Here is an 18,801-nt window from a genome sequence, read left to right on the forward strand (position 1 = left end):
TGCACACAGCTGGCACCACCAGGATGAGGACCTTCAGCTTTTGGATGCTGTGCTTAAGGGACCGTAGAGTACCTTAAGTAACCTCAGTGATTTCAGAACTTAAGCATCCAAAAATCATGATGCATGTTTGAGGACATTAACCCAGAATTTTGGCATATACTATTAGGTAATTAACTTTAAAATTGCCATTTGGACATTTCAACACACAATTCATTTTTACCCACTCAAGGTGTGAAGATTATTTTCCTCTCCAGGGGGTGTTATTTAGCTGTGTACAGTTCGGTATCCTCAGTGTGCCATCATGCTTTGATCAGGACAGGACAATTCCCAACACAAATCCATACGATGCGCAGTTATCTCTTCTTAATTTGAGCCTGCTCAGCATTTTTCTGTTTGCTTTTTAAATATTTTCCTTGAAAAAGGTTTTGAAATCTCCTGGATGGCAGCACTTCCTCTTTCTAGACATGTTATTGACACTTACCAATGGTGGTTGCAGCAACCTTCTCCATCTGAGAACTGTAGCGCACACACAGCTTAAGTTAATGTACAGACGGAACTGTAGGATGTGAAGAAATTGCCCGTGTTTTCTATGACTCTGTAGCTATTACTGGCTTCATAATCCTTCCTGTTGTTCATTTTAAAGCATCTGCTTCTGGGTGATTGGGCCCTTTCTGTGCCTTGAGGTACCAAGGAGACAAGCTCATGCTAAATCTCAAATATCAGAGAATCTCCACTGAAACAAAAGGGATGGTATATATATTTAACACAAAGCGTGTTCGTAAGTGCTTTGCTTGAACAGAACCTGGATGCTATCTTATTGCAGAATAAACTCCATGAGCACAAAAAGGGTTTTTATTTCTGTTATTTAGTATCTGAAGGTCTCCAAGAGGCGGTTTCATGTCTGGTTTTATAGGGTTCAGCTTTAAGTGACCTTTTCCCTGGACATCAATACCAACTGACCTCTGGATAAACTCAAGGTGTTGTTTTAGGGGTAGGAGTGATATTTAATTGCACCTGGATCTGATGCTGGCTCCCACCAACATGCACAGAAATACATCAATCTCCTCCTGCTTCCATGCAAAGCAATGGCTTCAGTGTAACATGCAGTAACTAGGCCCTTGAGCTTATTGTCAGGCCAGTGGTCCACATCTGTAGATTGCTAGGCTGGATTTCCTGCCTATCCTTTTTACCTGAATTTCCTTCTTTGAGCCTTTTTGATTCCTCCGTAAGATGTGCAATTCTTTTGCATGTAATTATCTAGATATTTGTCCCTTACATCGAATTTCAGAGCAGAAATGCAAACCAGAGCATGAACATAAGCAGAAACTAAGTAATTGTGCAAGAAAGTACCATATTACCCAAAGGCTTTGGCAAAAAACAGAAGTCTTCCCATCTTTTCCACAGATGCCTTTACTCAAAAGTAGAGCAGAGAAGAAATATTTACTAAATAGCAAAAGCCTCCATTAGGGTTTTGGAAGGAAAATGTAATCACATGCTTTCTTCTTTCTGGTCAGTGTGACAGTATCTCTCTGTACCTCATATATTTATGAGGTTGCAGAGGGCTTGCTTACTTCTTCTGCCTGATTTACTGCATTTAGATTTTCTGCAGAATTCTCCTGTTAACACAGCATCAAGCAATGGAAATTTTAATAAACCATTTGATTTTACACTTCTGTCCCCTCTTATGTGTAGACTTTGAGTGTGATCTGAAGACTCAGACGTTGCGTCAGAGCAATGTTTATATTACTGTACTTGCTTACGTGGTGTAACCAGTCCCTCCAAATTTCATAGACTTTCTGTCTGGCACAGAAGAATTACCCTTTTTTTTTTTTTTTTTAAATCAGAATTTGTCCCTTTGACCCTTATGTTAGGCTTTGCCTGGCAGCAACATTGGCTTCAATTTCTAGAGGACAAGCTGTGAAAACTGAGTTATTTCCATATTGAGTTATGTCCGTAGTTTCCACAGTAAACAGTGAAAGAGATTTAATTACATGGTACTTTGTTATAGAAGGGAAAAATAAAGAGAGAGAGAAAAAAAAAAAAAACCCCAAAGATTAGTCAAAGGAGACAAGGAGAAAGTCTTTCTTCAAAATCACTGAATGGTGAGTCTTCCATCACTTCTCTGTGAAGTACTTCAAAGATGTTTCTTCCTACAGCAATCGCATTATTCATATTTTGTTATTCAACATATTTCTCAAACCCAGGTGTGCCTTTGTCTCTACTTATTTAGGCTGCTGATTAACAAGTCTCACAGCTTATTTACTTAGCCATGGTGAACTGCTCTCCTCAATGCTCTTCGTTAGGCGTCTCTGCTATTCCTTCTCCTCCCAGCTCTCAGCTTCATGTAGGAACACCACCATAGCCTGCACAAACTCCCTAAATAGATGTGCCAACAAACTTCTCTCTTTGTCTGGAATGGGGATGCCCCAAACCTAAAAACAACTGGAGGCAATGACCACAGACATAGTCACATAATTTCACAACACCAACAGCAACTTCCATATTTTTCTCACAGTTGTTTTTGCATGGCAGAAGTGCTTCCTGTTCCCCAGCTTATTGCATAACATGCAACACGACTGTCTGCTCTTCGTGTGGCAATCTCCTCTCTAAAAACCCATGGAGCACATCATCCATCCAGCTCTCCATAGCTGTGGTGCTCCTAGCAGAAGTGTTGGCTCACTATTCATAACCTCAGCAAAGCGAGATTGGTCCACTAAGATACCTGTGGTACAGTAATAGCTCCCACCTTGTGAAGTAAGACTTCCTGGGGAAAGGTCATGAACCCAGAAGAAATGGCTTGAGAGTGTTTGTGCAGAGCTATTCGGGGCCGTGAACTGCAGAACTTTCACGCTCTCTCCTTTGGCTTCCCTGCCGACATAGGTGGGACACATCCCTCACTCAAGGGAAAACCTTGGGCTGCATCATTACTGCCTCAGACTAGTTAAGTTCAGATGGCTGAAGTCTGACTAAGAAGATTTTTCATTGTCCTCAGCACATGACCCAAAGGAAGGTCTTTACTGAGTTGTCTGGGACCATCTTTAGCAGAGAAAAAGGTTCAAGAAAGCTCAGGAGATCAGAGCTGAAAATTTTGGCTGTACAAGAAAAACATGGAAATGCAGGAAAGCCCTCAGGCGTGTTAGGAAATACTGCTTGTAACTGGTGGAACTCCTGCCCTCACCAGGACACTTGGGCAGGCGCTGCATGTCTTGGACTGAAGAAAAAGGATAGATGGTTCCTTTTGGCAGAAGCTCCTGTCGTTTGGCTCAGATGGCCTCGCTAAGGGGAAATAATAAATTTGAGAGACCTCTTCAGAAGACATACTCAGATACATTTGTCTTGTATGTTCCTGCCTTCTGCACGTCTCTGGCTGAAGTCCCAGCCAATCCATCTGTGTGTCAGGATCTGGTTTCAGGCACTTCAGAGTGGCCAAGGGGGCTGGTGTCCCCTCCGTACCTTTGAGGGAGCCAAGGGATCTGGGAAGTGTCATGGCTAGCAGATAGATAGACTTTCCTGCACCCATACCCTCTGCAATCCAGGAGAGCAAACAGTCAGCACTGAAGGATTTTGGATGTGCTAAGAATGCAGCACACACCCCAGCCCCTGGGCCCAGCACCTTCCCCCTCCTGCTTCCCATTAGCCAGCAAGCTAAGTTTTACACCAGCGTGTGGGTTGCCAGAGGGAGGCGAAACATCCACCAAATACATCCTGGAAACGGGCAAACGAGCAAGCACAGAGGTACTGAGTAGTCCCTATTTCCTCTGGGGCCCAAAACATGTGTCTTATCAGAAGGAAATCCTGCGTACGTCCTTTCGCACTGCACAGCCTTGCTCTCAAAATCCAGCAGAAGTGAGCAGACACAGCAAGCATTCATTTCAGCTTGCCATTTAGTGTATAATTGTGCCCTGCTCTGATTCCAAGGCAGCAAATCTCAGAGCTGGCAATTCTCAGGCTCAAATCCCTGTGCACAGGTACACTGAGTACCTGAGGGAGTCTGGTGAGGGGATTATTCATCCAGGTTTTCTAGCCATGGCAGGTTTCAACCTAAGTAATATGAAACAGGTTGTAGGTTTACGTGAGGACATTGATAAAAGCTCAGGGAATGCATTTTTAAACATTTTTTTTAATATAGATGTCTATAAAATCGCAAGTGGTCTGGGAAGATGAACTGGGAATGGTTATTTATCACTTCTCATAAAATGAGAATGAGGAAGCACCCAATGAAATCTTTGGCAAGCAGGCAGGCAAAAAAAATAATCCAAAAAGCATTTTTTTTCATGCAATTATATGTGTATGAATCAAATGCAGCCAAGAGGACTATGAAACTCATTGTCACAGAATGCTGTGGGCATTGCGAGTGTAAACAGGCTCAAAAGAGTCAAACAGTGATCTAACGGTGCTTTTAAAACATTTGTAAGTGGATGCAATTACCAACTCCCGAAATGTATGAACTTCAAATTCCTATAACCTGGGGCAATACACTAGGCAGAAAAATTGCCCCACACTGCATCTTTCTTATGCTGTTCTCCTTAAACAGGGAGAAGATGCTGAGGCCCTTGGCTTGGATTGCTCCTGGTTGCCCTTTGTCAGCCACATCCTCAGTGCTACCCCTGGCAGACTGCAAGTTCTGGAGGACGCTCGCTGGGGCTCAGTGGTGGCCAGAAGAGATTGGCGGTGCTCAGAGCAAGGCTTATCCCAGTTGCCAGCTCTATTCTGGAGATGTTATTCACACCCATGCTCAGCCCCAGGCTCCCAGTGGGACTTGTGATTTGTGCCTCATTTCCATATTTTTGCGAGATGGCAGATTCTTTTCCCTGTGTCTTGCTGTGACAATTTTGGCTACAAAGCCTTATGGGGAGAGTGACAGAATCTTAGAATCACCAAGGTTGGAAAAGACCTCCAAGATCATCCACTCCAACTCTCTACCTACCGCCAATATAACCCCACTAAACCACATCCCTTAGTACCATATCTAAATATTTCTTGAACACCTCCAGGGACAGTGACTCAACCACCTTCCTGGGCAGCCCATTCCAGTGCCTGACCACTCAAGGGCATATGGCCTATACAAATTGTAGGGCCTCAGCACCTTGTTTTGATACAATTCATTGAAAAAACAAGAAGATGCCAAGAGGACAGTGGTCACTTCAGCTTCCTTCTGTGGTGGGAGGCAAGTGGTAGGCAGGATGAGAAGACTGCTGCCATGGGGCTCTCACACTTGGCCAGAACAGCACACCACTCCTAGTGTCAGGAGGAGGAAGCTGGTGGCATGGCCTCGGGCCACCATGGCCACAGTTAGCGTGACAGAGAGTGCACCATCAGCAAAGAGGGTTAATATTTTTAACTCCACATTGTGACTCATGTTCTGCCTTCAGCTGCTTGTCTGTCACAAAGCAAACAAACACCAGCTACAAGGAGGCTTCTACCACAGATTTCCAGTGAATCCTGGTGTTTTGAAGGTGTTGGGCCAACCGGTGGGATGTTCCCCGCTGCAGGCTGGCCTTTACCTTGCTGAACTGGGTGCAGGGGCTCACATAGCCCGAAGCAGCAGGGCCAAACAACAGCACTGTGAGCCAGCAGCATGAAGGTCTTACTGGAGGCTTTTTTAGAAACTGCATTTGTGCTGGTCTGATGCAGATGGTGTGGATGTTTCAGCCACTGTTTTGCATTCATGGTGAAAAATTCTGAGTAAAGGGTTATACTGGGGCAGATTACTGGCCAGCCCCAGAATGGGAGCCAGTTAACAAATATTGCTGTAGTTTCCAAAATCTGTTTTGCTTGTCCCAAAACTGGTCTAGAACTGTTTAATATTTAATAATATTTAATAATTAATCCCTGTAGCATAGTCTCTACTTGTGGGGAAGCCACACAGCATTGCTGTGTTGGACTGAGAGCACAATTAGAGCTGTAAATCTGAGAGCACATTTAGAGCTGCATTTTACCCACAAAACAAAGCTAGTAGTGCTAGTCCCATCTTCACTTTGGGTTCGGTGAGCCTGCAGGTGGACTAACTCCAGCCCATCAGACGTACACGAGCAATATGGAGCCAAACCACACCACGTGCTGATTGGTTGCCCATTGGGGACAGTTGTAAAGGTTTAGTCCCAGTCATGAATGAAGGATGAACCGAGAAGCTGGGCTATTAAGGCACCTTAAAGGCCAGGCCCTTAATGTCTTGCAGCTGAACGTTCCCAGTAGTTGAACCTCAATATTACGAACCACCAAACCAAACTTCTGGGCTCTGCCTAGTCTTATCCAGCACTATTTCTTTCTGGTGCAGTAGCTTAGCCTGCTACCCAGGAAGACTCTTTTGTAGGAGTTGCCAGAGAACGTTTCAGAAAGAAATACCACATTTGCAATATTAGACCAGACTTTATAGAGCTATTTCCTCAGGAATCTACTGCTGTGGACTGGTGACACCTAATGGCAGGGACACAGTGCAAGACAGCATTGGTACAACTGTGCTAACGGAACTCTGTCACTCTCCATGGGTATGAAATGAGTATCAGATAACTTACACAACTTACACACCAAACTGCAGGGTTTTCATCCAATGCCTCATTTTCAGTCTCTACTAACTGGACATAACATATTAAGACCTGCTTATGGAGACTTTGTTTCATGTTATGGTATTATTACTAGTCTTTTCCCAATGCTGTGCTATCCTCTGCTTTGCTCATTCTGGCCTATCCTTTTTATTAAGCCCTGCAATTTGTAGCTTGTCTCAGAGCAGCTTGTTCAGATTAGGTTTGCCTAGGGGCTAGTTTAAATTGCTCACATGACTTCTTGTAAGAAACATTACACACATGTTAAATTCATGAGCCAAAGTAGGCTTGTGTATGGAGTGCTCTCCACTTCCCTTTGCCCTTTCCAGGTGGCTTTTTCCTCATCTTTCCACATTCCCCTTTGCATTCCCCCACTCCCTTTCAATGTCTTTGTATGGAAACAAAGGGAATCTCATATCTGTTCAACAAGATATAGCACCCCAGTCTGACTATTTAAATATTCAGGAATGGAATCTGTCCCTATAAAACTCATTTGTATGTAATTGTAATACAGTATACAAACATAGCTGAAATGCAGAAAGAGAGCAGAGGGAACCATCAACATATCCAGTGCATTAATTCATGAAGGAATCATTTTTTGCCTCTGGTTCTGGAAAGCAGAAGGCAAACGTGGTTGTTCCCACTTGGATTTTGTTTCAGATTGCTCTGACTTGTTCTTAGTGCAAAGAATAGCCATAATGAGGCTTTCTGCAATGCTCAGCGTGACCCCAGTGCTGAGAGCAGGACTCCCACTGTTTTGATTACTGGGGTACATTTCCCGCACAGAGCATCCCTAGAGGGTCACAAACACCCTCTTACGGCTCTGTTACTTTGTTGTGTGGGGAATACAGCTTTCTAACTGGCTTCTTCTAGCTCTGTGTTGAAAGGCCAACAGCGGGTGATCAGGTTGGATATCATGAAAAGGTTCTTCACTGGGAGGATGGTTGGGCAGTGGAACAGGTTCCCCAGGGAAGTGGCATGGCACCAGACTTTATGGAGTTCAAGAAGTGTCTGGACAACATGCTCAGACATGTGGTCTGATTTTTGGGTGGTCCTGTGTAGAGCCAGGAGTCGGACTTGATGATCCTTACAGGTCCCTTCCAATTCAGGATATTCTATGCTTCTATGCTTTTATGATCAATGTGCTGGTGTGGGCAGTCAGGCATGTCTGGCTTTTCATCAGACATTCACCAAACAGGATTGCTCTCAGAGACTAGTCACAAACAGGGAGATAACAAAAAGCTACACGTAACCCAGCTACTACACCCAGAAGAAATGATGCTCAGTAAATGAAAATAAGTAACTACTAGTGCCCCTACTGATGTGAAGGATGCGACACTTTGACCTCTTTAGGCATCATGGAGGAGACCATTCTGAACCATTTCTACTTAAGTAGAGGAAAATCATCTGCTAGAGCTTGTACGTCCTCAGATGCCCAATAATTCAAATGTGAGACGCTACCAGGCCTTCCTAGTTCCACCTCAAACAAATCTATCCCTCCTGCTTCTACTTACTTAACAGGATGTGGCTATTTCAAGTACAAGTAAGTGGCAATACGGCAATGCAATTAAGGCAGTCGTCCGTTCCAGCCAGCAGAGCGCAGGCAGGCAGTGGGGAGAGTCAGCTGAAGGAATTACACAGCCACGCCATTTCCCCATCTGGATGTAATCTGAGCTGCTAGCTCTATGTAAAACGGTATGGTAAATGCTTTAAAGCCTGGTCCTGAAGGACCACGCTTCCCCCCACAGACCTCCATGGAAACTCAGACAATTGGAGGTATTTTTCTTGAAAGCCTATAAATGCGTGCCCAGGACATGAGTTATTTTAAGAGGAAGGTCATCAGCTGTGCATCCTCCTCCTCCTAGCAGTAAGCCAGACCTTAGTGGTCTGCAGTAATGTTTACCTAGCTGATATCATGCCTTGATTCTCCATCTGAATCAGTCACTCTACAAAGGCTGTGAAGTTGCTGCTGTGTTTTTTGGTCCTGTGGTCAAAGATCTTCCATCATTAAAATTCAATTACAGGGGATTCCTCTACTAGAAAACTTCCAGCCTCTTTCCTAGGGCAGGAAGATCTCTGCCAACCTCAGACCTAGACCCCAAACCTTCCAGTCCTCCTATACACTGTGCTTCCCTCTTCCTCCAGCCTCCCTGCTGGTGCAGGGTGTTGCCCCAGCATCCCAAATGGCATCCAGAAGAAATCACCATCCTTCTTATGACCCACAGGCTGCTCATCTTCACTCATGCCTCTTCTTTTTTCCCATGGCCTTTTCCTCCAAAGACTTCCCCATGGTCTCTGCTGTATCCCCTTCAGGGCCAAATCCTTCTCTTTACTGAGTTGTGGAGAAGCTCTCAACCATTCCAAAACTCTTCACATCAATGATGGTAAAGAATGACTATTTGCTTCCCTGACAACCTCTTCCCATTGCTTTCCACTTCTAGATGAATTACTGGGAATGATGGGAAGTTCTCTAACATATAACTGACAAAAGACAAACGTACCACAACAACTTGCTGACAAAGATTAAGCCGTCTTGGTTCAGAGTGGCAGAAGTTCTTACAAATTCTTCAGTGCTGGGTTACACATATTTTTTTTGTTGTTGCTTAAAATAGAAAAGTTGCAAGTGATTCCTTAGATCATATATCATGTCACAGAGCAATGAGGACACAGGTATGCACACAGTAGGTAACAGTAAATACCTAGTTGCCATTAGTGTGGTAAAAATACATGTTCACATATATGTTCTGGGCACCTTAGCCATGGTAATGACAGCTGAGCGCTGGGCCTGAGCAACCACAGCAGTAGATAGGGCATTACTGGTACTGAAGAAGGAGAGCTTACTTTCATCAAGGATGACAGCTCGGTTTAAGGTTGATATAATTTTAATCTAATCCATACAAAACATATTCACCTGAAATAAAGCACTGTTTATTAGCAAATAAAAGTAAACAATAGATTTGTGCAGCTGAGGAAGTAGCTTTCTTGACTCGCTTGGTTGGAAAAGCCATCTGGTATATTGCATGAATACGTGCTCAGAAATATCTATTATTTATTTATTGTTGTATTGGCAATTATTTACTTGGACTACACAATGCTGCTACAAAGCTATATAGAGAAGACCAAATTCTCTGCTAACATAAATCCCATTAGAAGGAGATCACTTCCATGTGCCAACCCTGCCCAGTCCAGCCATAACCAAGTCTTCCTGATGGCAGCCAAGTGATGTCGTGCAGATATCACAGTACAGGATGGCTATATTTGATATTAAGTAGTTGAGTATTTCACAGAAAATTGTGACTGCATTTGCAAACTACAATGGCAGACAGAGTGTTTTAAGAATTTACTTCCCCAGGTTACAAAAGCTGACTGAGAATTCAGAAAGATAGTAGGTGTCTGTAAGAAAAGAAGGCAGTTTTCAGCCAGCCATAAATCTTGTACTGAAGTATGTGCAAAAATATTCCTAGTGTCCTCACGGTGTTATTATTAGATGTCCCTTAATTCACATTTGTGGATATGTGCAATGCTGGTTATTTTGTTCGAGCCGTTTATCTACCACATAACTACTGCACAAGTAACAGAGAAAAAAGCCCCACTTTTCCTTACAGATGTCTATCTGGAGGAACAAACAATTATACTTTCCAGTTCAGCACATATTGTTGTGTACATCCCAAAGATTTACACTCTGGACATGTTTTTATTGGATGTACTGATTTATTTGGCTTGGATGCTGCCCTCTGTGTAGAGAAGCATTTTGTATTTTGATGTCCTGATGGTGGCAGTAGGAGATTTTACAACAGAGTTCACAGAAAACGATCCAGCAGTAAACAGCCTCATTGTGTCTTGGAGAGGAAAAGCTGCCTGAGACATCGTACCGTTATTTATTTTGCTCTCTTCACCCAAACACGACCCAAGTGACACATGCTCATTTACACACACCAGGTAAACAACTGTGAATCATGAACTACTCAGGAAGCCCCGATAGAAGTGAACTGCTGCCTGAAACATAAAGAAATTTCCCTCTGTGAAGTTTTCTTATGGAGAAAGGAAGATGCTTCAAGCATGGGAAGAGCACTGCAGATAGGGAACCCCCGTATGTGCTCTCTCTGCTCTGCAGATCCCTTCAGGCAGCAGAATCCACCAGACAGCAACTCTCTCCATGAGCACTTCGCCATGTATGTCAAGACGTTCACCCTGCCCCTCCTTGCAGAACGGTGGGTGTTACATCCCTGGTGATCAGAGGATGTTTGTAGGTGAAAGCAGCTGGGCACACACGGGACTGTTGTGGGAGGCAGCAGCAAACCTGAACTGCTGTGGACGTGCAGCACCAAGTGTGCACTTTCCCAGTGTCCTTGACTGCATCGCAGCTTGCCACAGCTGGCTGCTGTGAGAATGAAACCATTTTTCCCTCTGCATCTTCTTGCCTTGAGTTCTGGCACAGTGTCTAACCTCACTGACTTGACCCCCTGTACTGTTTCCCACTGGGAACAGGAGGTGGCTGGGTCAGCCCCATGACCAGGATGGGTGCCCGCAGCAGCACAACCAGTGCCTGGCTGTGGTGGTGACCTTGAGTCCTGACATGCCACCAGTAGAGCAATGGGCATCTCAGTCATGCAGTCCTGGTGGTACAAACATATCTGTGATACAATTGAAAATGGATTAAAAGGGCAAAAAAAGCAGGAAAGCACAGGTAAAACATGCCATAAAGGGACACAGGTGGGTAGATGTGTGGTTGCTGCCTCTGCTGTCCTCTCCTTCATTAAGTCTGTGTATCACATAGCAGCTGTGTTAACCAGGGGTGATTCACGAGACACTTAAGCAGCCCAGCAAATCTGCTAGACTTTTTGTCTTTAAAAATTAAACTGTGGTAATTAATAGTGGCTATAGGTCTTTAAGAGAGATTAGATAGGAAAAAAAAAAAAGTCTCTTTCCACTGAATTGCCAGAGACTCCTTAAAAATTATGTTACAGGAAATGAATGCCTGGAAGCCAAGTAGAATGGATATATTCACTGCCTGTGTCGCAGTCTGCTGCATGAGTCCTTGGGAAGAGAAGTTATGAATGCTGACAGCCTGATCCTTATCCTATGCTTGCCCAGTGTAAAGGAGGAGCAGACCCACAGAGAGCGCAGGGAGCTAAACCCGCTCTAAAACTGATTTGTGTGAGACCTGAAGCCCCATCCTGCAACAAACCCAGCCTGCTGAGCTGAAACCAGCAACACTGTTATTGCAGCTCTCGTTGAAAAAGAGGTCTTGGACAAAACTGAGATAGTACCAAAAATGTCACACAAAAAAAATGTAGCAGGACTGGAATTACTGGGAATATACACCAGCTATTGTTTCACCGACTGAAATCATAAACCTGTATTAAGGCTATCAGAAAATGAATTTGGAGCATTAAAAATGTATAAAGCTTTTTGAGTCCCTAGAAAGATCATTACTAGGCAACATATTGCTGCAGTTCCCGTCACAAGGCGCTGAGAAGGCACAGACCCGGCTCGTATCAGTCGCGCTCCCTCCGCCCTCGCAGCGCAGAAGAGGGGGCCCATTGAGCGCGGCGGTGCCATAAAGTGCCTTTGTGCGAGGAGCTCTCTGCTGCCTTAAGGAGCATCGAGTCAGCGGGAGGCTGCTGGGGCGCATGGGTGGGAGGTCTGAGGTCTGCCGTTGCCGGCATCCCTCTGGTTGAACTGTAGATAGCCCGGTTGTTTGCCACATTTGCTAATAATAGTGCGGCTGTGACCTTGCCCTCAGTGTGAGTTAGCACTCTTTCCCTCTGTTTAGCAGGTTGAATCCGACTCAAAGCACCCCGCAGGAGCACTTCACATGAACAGGTTTCATACAAATTCTTTGAATCTGAGACGGGTTGGCATTCGTAGGTAATGCTACTGACTCCATGCTGTGTGGCTGCCCTTCTTACGGCGCGTGCAGTCTTCTTTGCTGCTGGGTGTTTTTGTGACAAAGGCACCCAAGGGAACGGCGGGCTCCTCCAGGCTCTGCCTTTCTCTTTCAGCCATTGCATCGGATGTGACACTTTCTCTGCTACTTCTATAGTTCCGGATAAGTAAAATAATGCACCACCTCTCAGAAGTATGAAAAGCTCAGTTCCTTGTATCTATGAAGTACTTCGAGTTTTCAAGAGAAGGTGCAATGTACTGTAAATGCAATTTATTAGTAGCTATTACTCGTGAAAATAAAAGAGGATTTTTATCTGGCAGGTCTCAGATGGAGAGGAACAGTCGTGTCAGACGTGTGCTGTGTCAGTAACAGATGGGAGAAAGAAGAACCAAGACCCCAAACTGTTGGGATTGCTACCGAATCCACGCACAAATGTACTGGCAGAGGTCAGCATTAGGTCTGAGCTCTGCTAAAAGTAACATAGGATTCATTAAGCTGTTGCTCTTTCAACAAGATTTATTGCCAAAGGGCTGTTTTATTTCCAACGTCCTTATATCCTCAGCTTTATATTGCATTGGTTGTTTAAATATTTGAGTGCATTCAGGAGCAGCAATTTCAGCTCTCCAGCATAAAGACGTTGCAGCTGGCAGTGGCTCAGGGCCAGTAACAGGATGTTAGCAGCCCTGTGTTCAGTGTTTCTCTGCCCCAGCAATCTGGATTGTGTTTTTCTAAATTTATTTGATCATGGCATTCATGAAAATTACAAATTAGCGTCAGCAAGTAGGAGCTGACATGGCCTCAGCATATCTGTGCCATAGCTCTCTGTTCAGCTCTGTTCTGTCCTGGGCTGCCGCACTCCTTCCTCTCCCCAGGTCATGCTCATTTCAACACTGGTGCTGATGGCGCACCATAGAAACTACAGAAACTGAGAGAGCTGAAGCAGGACGACAAACTGTGGGGCTTGAGACTACAGTGAAACCCTATGAAGTTCCCTTTAATGGAAGGAATATGAAACATTAATACATGGGTGCTGCAGGAACTAACGAACTGCTGAGATTTTCTTAAAATCCACAAGCGTTTAAGAACAAACTTAATTACAGCCCAACATTGCAATTCGTGTCAGTTTAACCTCCCCTAATTGCCCAAACCTACTGACTGCCTTCATTTCTTCTTCACTGCAAGTTCCTCTTGAATGAGACTGTAAGATATGGCCCTTAGATGAATACAGCATTAGTGATTGAAGACTGATACGCAGCAGCAAAATGATGCTGTTTAAACCTGCAGAACTAATTTCACACACACACACACCACATCAATCTTTGTTTTTTAACCACTTTAGAAAGTGACTCGCTCCTGCACCGGGGAAAATATTAGTCATCATCATGGCTTTTAGCAACACCGAAAGAAAAGGACAACAAAAAAATTAGCATTGCGCTGCGAGCCATCCACAGCCTACTTTTGCTTGGATGGCATCCTAAATGTGCCCCAGGAGGCGGCAGGAAAACGTGAAGTTGCCTCAGTGATGCCATTTACAGGAGCAAATCACTACCTCAGAGAGTGCAAGTCCAGACGAAGCCCACATTGTTAACCTGAGGAGAGCAAAAGAGATCAATAGGATCAGCTTTCACCTGTGCTTTCAGCATGAGGGCTTACAGGAAATTAAGTGGAATTTAATGTAACGCCATAATATCATACTGACGTTTAATTGCATGGTAATAGAAGACATGAAGCATTCCCCAAAGTTTATCCTGCTAGTTAATTTGGTTAATTAGATATTTAGCACTTGCTCCCCCATCTCCCTACCCTGTTTCCTCATCTCTGAAAGAAATGTTGATCAATTTGTTCATTATTGGCTCCTGCTATGGAATAATTCACTCTCCTTTTCAGTGTCAGTATCAGAGTATATGTCCGGAAAAAAAGTGAAATAAAAGATTGAAGACACCAAGATAAGATTTTTAAAGAAAATTAAAAGCTAAAATCATAACACTTGCAGAGACCAGTGCCCTTTGTTAGTGTGACGGGCTAAATAAATCCCACCATTGGTGTGCTGTCCTATCTCTGAACATCTGCTGGGACACCTCGAGCAGTTCTTACCCACACTCATGGGTGCCAGGTGCTGCTGTTTCCTCAGCATCTTAAATGCCTTTTAGCCACCCCCCCCCCCAGGAAGTCACCATCTCTGCAGGTGCTTTGCTCTGGGACAGAACATTTAGAAATGAAAATTCTAGCGAAGTTCGACTCACAATATTTATTAGAAGAGCAGAAAAGTTAGGAAGAATGAGCATTCATACAGTTGGATTTCCCCAGGGTCTTCCTTATCCTGGACAGAAATTCCACCCAAACAGATGCTGAGTTTTTTTTTATGCTAATCTCAGATTTTCAGATCTTTGATAGTGCATCACCATCTCACATGGCCTCCTCTACTGGAAGATTTGCCCATTCCATGGCAAGGTGCGGTCCCACCACCAGCTAATGGGAACTAGACCTGCTGCTTTGCACTGTGGGGTGCTCTTGGTTTCTGTCCCACAATGCCACTACTGGGGAAAAGTCAATTGAGGGGATTCAGAGAATCATAGAATAAGTTGGAAGGGACCCATAAGGATCATTAAGTCCAACTCCCAGAGAGCCAGAAAATTCACTGTGCTGCTGTGTGCTGCACACAGAATCAGAGAATTGCAGGGATTAAAAGGGACTTCAAGAGATCATCAAATCCAACCACCTGCTAAAGCAGGTTCCCTACAGTAGATCGCACAGGTAGGCGTCCAGATGGGTCTTGAACATCTCTGTAGAAGGAGACTCCACAACCTCTCTGGTTCTTCCACTTATTTATATGTTCTTCACATAAATATGTTCTTCCACATATTTATATAGAACTTCCTATGCATAAGATCAGTGCTTCTCAAATGTTGCCCACTAATTCTTGTAACGGTCGTCACATGGCCATCAGGTGGAAAATGGAAAACATTGCAAGAATCAGTTCAGCACCATAATAATTTTTGCAAGATGCTACAGAATGTAAGCCCTGTAAACGATGTCCACTCAGCTAACAGCGGGCAGCAGATTCTGGAGCTGCAAGCAAAATATTTCTAAAACCTGATCTGGGATTTTGCCTCAAGTTTCTGCTTGTGTTGCACTGGAAGGCTCATAAAATGGCAGAAAGAAGAGACTGCACGCAGAGAAACCACAAGCAAAGCTGGTGAAAAGCGCCTGTTGCAGGCAGCAAGTATGGACGTCGTGTGAGCTTCAGAAGCACAACGTGCCATCTGTCTGATCTTCCTTGGGAGCACCGGTCCCACTATCAAGCAAAGACATGAAAAAGACATTGCTATGTTGTTCCAGTGGCAGCTCAAGCTGTGAACAGCAACACTGTTTTTTCTTTTCCTTAAAAGACCATAATATATTGTTGCTGAAATGTAAAAATCTGTTGCAGCTTAGTTGTGGCCTCTCTAGGGAGCCTTGGAACAAGACAAAAATGACTCCTCTGTCCACACAGGGCTGAGCGAAAACACACGACTGAAAATTTGGAAGCTGACTTTGACCTCAGGGAGGAAACTCCAAGCTGTGTTTAGCTTTGTGCTTGTTTTCAGTTTTCTCAGTAGGACATCCACATCACAAACTCCTTCTGCAAGAACCCCTACTCAGCCGTGCCCTACCCCAGGTGGCTGTGGAGCGGAGCATCACTGCAGGGGCTGTGGATGGACAGCCCCTAGCACTGGGTCCATGGCCCCTTTCATACAATCAGGCAGGAGGAATAACAGCCTCAAAAAGTCTGTCTTCCTCTCACTTCTGTAACAAAACTTTGGAATAGGCAATAGGATACTATTGCTTGAGACTGCCTGTATATTCCCAAAGAGCTATTTAAGGAATGCTGAGTTGAAGAAATGAAATTTGTCTTTGGTTTCCACCCGCAAAGCCTGCAGTGGTTCCTGTCTCCCATGTGAGTAAGGAGTATGGTTAAAGTCCCATTCCTGTGGACTTCCTCCTATTGGTAGTAACATCATTACTCCAAGAGGAGGCAAATAGATGAGAGGCAGTGGCCTCAGCTAGTGCCAGAGGAGGTTCACGTTGGATATTAGGAAACATTTCTTCTCTGAAAGAGTGATGTTGCAGTGTCACAGGCTGCCCAGGGAGGTGGTGAAGTCACCATCCCTGGAGGAGTTCAAGAACCGTGTGGATGTGGCACTGAGGGACATGGTCAGTGAGCATGGTGGGGATGGGCTGATGGTTGGATTGGATGAACCTTAATGATTCTATGACTCAAATGTTAAAGGAACATGCCATCATACACAGAAACCAGTGACCTGCTCCAGGAAGGGCTATCCTGTCTGGAGACCTGAAACTGTATTTCGCTTGGTGACTGGTGCTGAGATGAGCATTGGCATGATGTGGCTGTTCTGCCTTAGTCAACAAGCAGAGAACCAAGCGAGCAAAACTGGTATGGAAGGGAGTTCTTTGGCTATGAAGGGCTTTGTGTACCCCTACAACAAACTGCAGCTACCGAATGAATTGCTGCTGCTAAAGATGCTCTGACAATGAGTCCAAAAGTCCAGTCTGCAGGTTTGCAATTTTCTCAGCAGTTACAAAGTGAAGTTAAATTTTAGCAGTCATGAATATTTGGGTTATTCAGAAGCATTTGGGAGACTAAATAGAACAAAAAATAATAAATGTTTAGATCTTACGAGCAGTATTTTTGGAGATGACGTTGGTGTGAGCAGACATTATCAAGAACTGGGAGATAGGGCTGAATTTTTGTGCTGCGTATTCCTTGCTCACTCATTGAGTTCAGGCTAAGGGGAAGGCCATTTTCTGCTCTTTCTCTTCACCTCAGAGTGTCTCAGAGGGAATGTATGCCCAGAACTCCTGTGACTTTCTGCAGGATAGGACTGGATAGAGATGATCTGGCAGAGGTTACTCACCAGCATTATAAGCGCTGCCTCTGCACCACAGCCTGGCTTGCAGGAATCCACCAGTGAACACGATGTGCCCAAGGCTGGGTTTTGCCACCGACAGACCTCTTGATAGCAAAGCCTTTGCACAAGCAGTTGTAAAACAGAAAGGAAACAGATTTTAGATGTCCCTGAAGGAGAGGGTTTTATGGAAACAGCAGAAGCATACAATGCTCTCATTATGCCTAGGCCCTTTTAGCTGTGCAACCTTTATTTTTTTTTCCAGTGGTTAGAGATAAAATCTAATCAGAAATGGCCTGCTGCTGTCCTTGTTAAAATAAAATTCAGATCTCCAAAAGGTAATAGACAAAAATATTTTCACTGTCTGTTTCATGGGAGTAAAGTACTCAGAAGTAAGAGGAAGAAATACAATGGACTAAACCAAAGCTGATGACTGGGAGCAAAGAAGCGCTGTAACGACAAAACATACTCATGTTCTGCTGCGTGGTCTCATTTGTCTGCCAGAATCTGTGGCTCTCTGATATGGAAATGTCAGATTGAAGGGTTTGTAAATCACTGTTTAAAGGGTCTCCTTCTTCTGCCCTGTGACGAACCAAATGCTGTTTAAGCACTACCTTGTGGCAAAAGGTTAAAACTTGCAGTCACTCAGACAGCTGTAATCATTATGTGTATCAACAGAAAAAAAATGTGCAAAAGAGCACTTACACTGACTCTGACACTTTGGCAGGGGCAGTTCTTCTATCATAAGGAGATGAAATCCTTGCACATTACTATTTTCGGTGTTTAACAGGAGCTTAATTATTCAGGGTTAGGAAACAAACTACTGAGCAGTTCTGCAGGTCTGAGTGCCTCTTCACAGTTATAATGTCCCAATTGTTCTTCAAAATCTGCTGTTAGGGAGGGTCGCACTGACTGAATGCTCTGTCTAATCTAAAATGGCCCATGTGAATGTTTCCTGTAGCTTGAAAACAAAATGAGGAGGGAAGAAAGAAAAGGCCAAGAGGAGAAAGAAGGGAGAAGGAGAAAAGCATGAGAGAAATTTGTTTGTATTGTTTATGAACCTTTGAATTGCTGCTTTTGATGATTACTTTTTGAGGAAAAAAAAGAAAAATGTAAAATGGGGATATGAGGGATATCTTCTCATGCTTATTTCTAACATGTCTCAGAAACCTATGCTGAGGATTCAAGCATCTGTTTCTGCAACAGAGATGTACTATAAAACAAACGATGATGTCTTTGTGGCAGAAGAGGTTAAGTCGAAGCCTATTAACATCAATTTTAAAATGCCCATGGTTTTTAGTGGATCAGGTGCATAGTAAGAGATGGGGAACTAGGAGGTCTCTCTGCTCAGCTCTATCACAGTCCCCAAGTGAGACCATCAGCTAATTTACCTTTTGTACCTGTTTCCCTACTCTCCTGAGTCCTCTAAAGTGCCTACCCAAAGGCACAATCAAGCTTAATG

This window comes from Gallus gallus, chromosome 1 (assembly GCF_016699485.2).
Source record: "Gallus gallus isolate bGalGal1 chromosome 1, bGalGal1.mat.broiler.GRCg7b, whole genome shotgun sequence".
NCBI classification, from domain to species: Eukaryota; Metazoa; Chordata; class Aves; order Galliformes; family Phasianidae; genus Gallus; species Gallus gallus.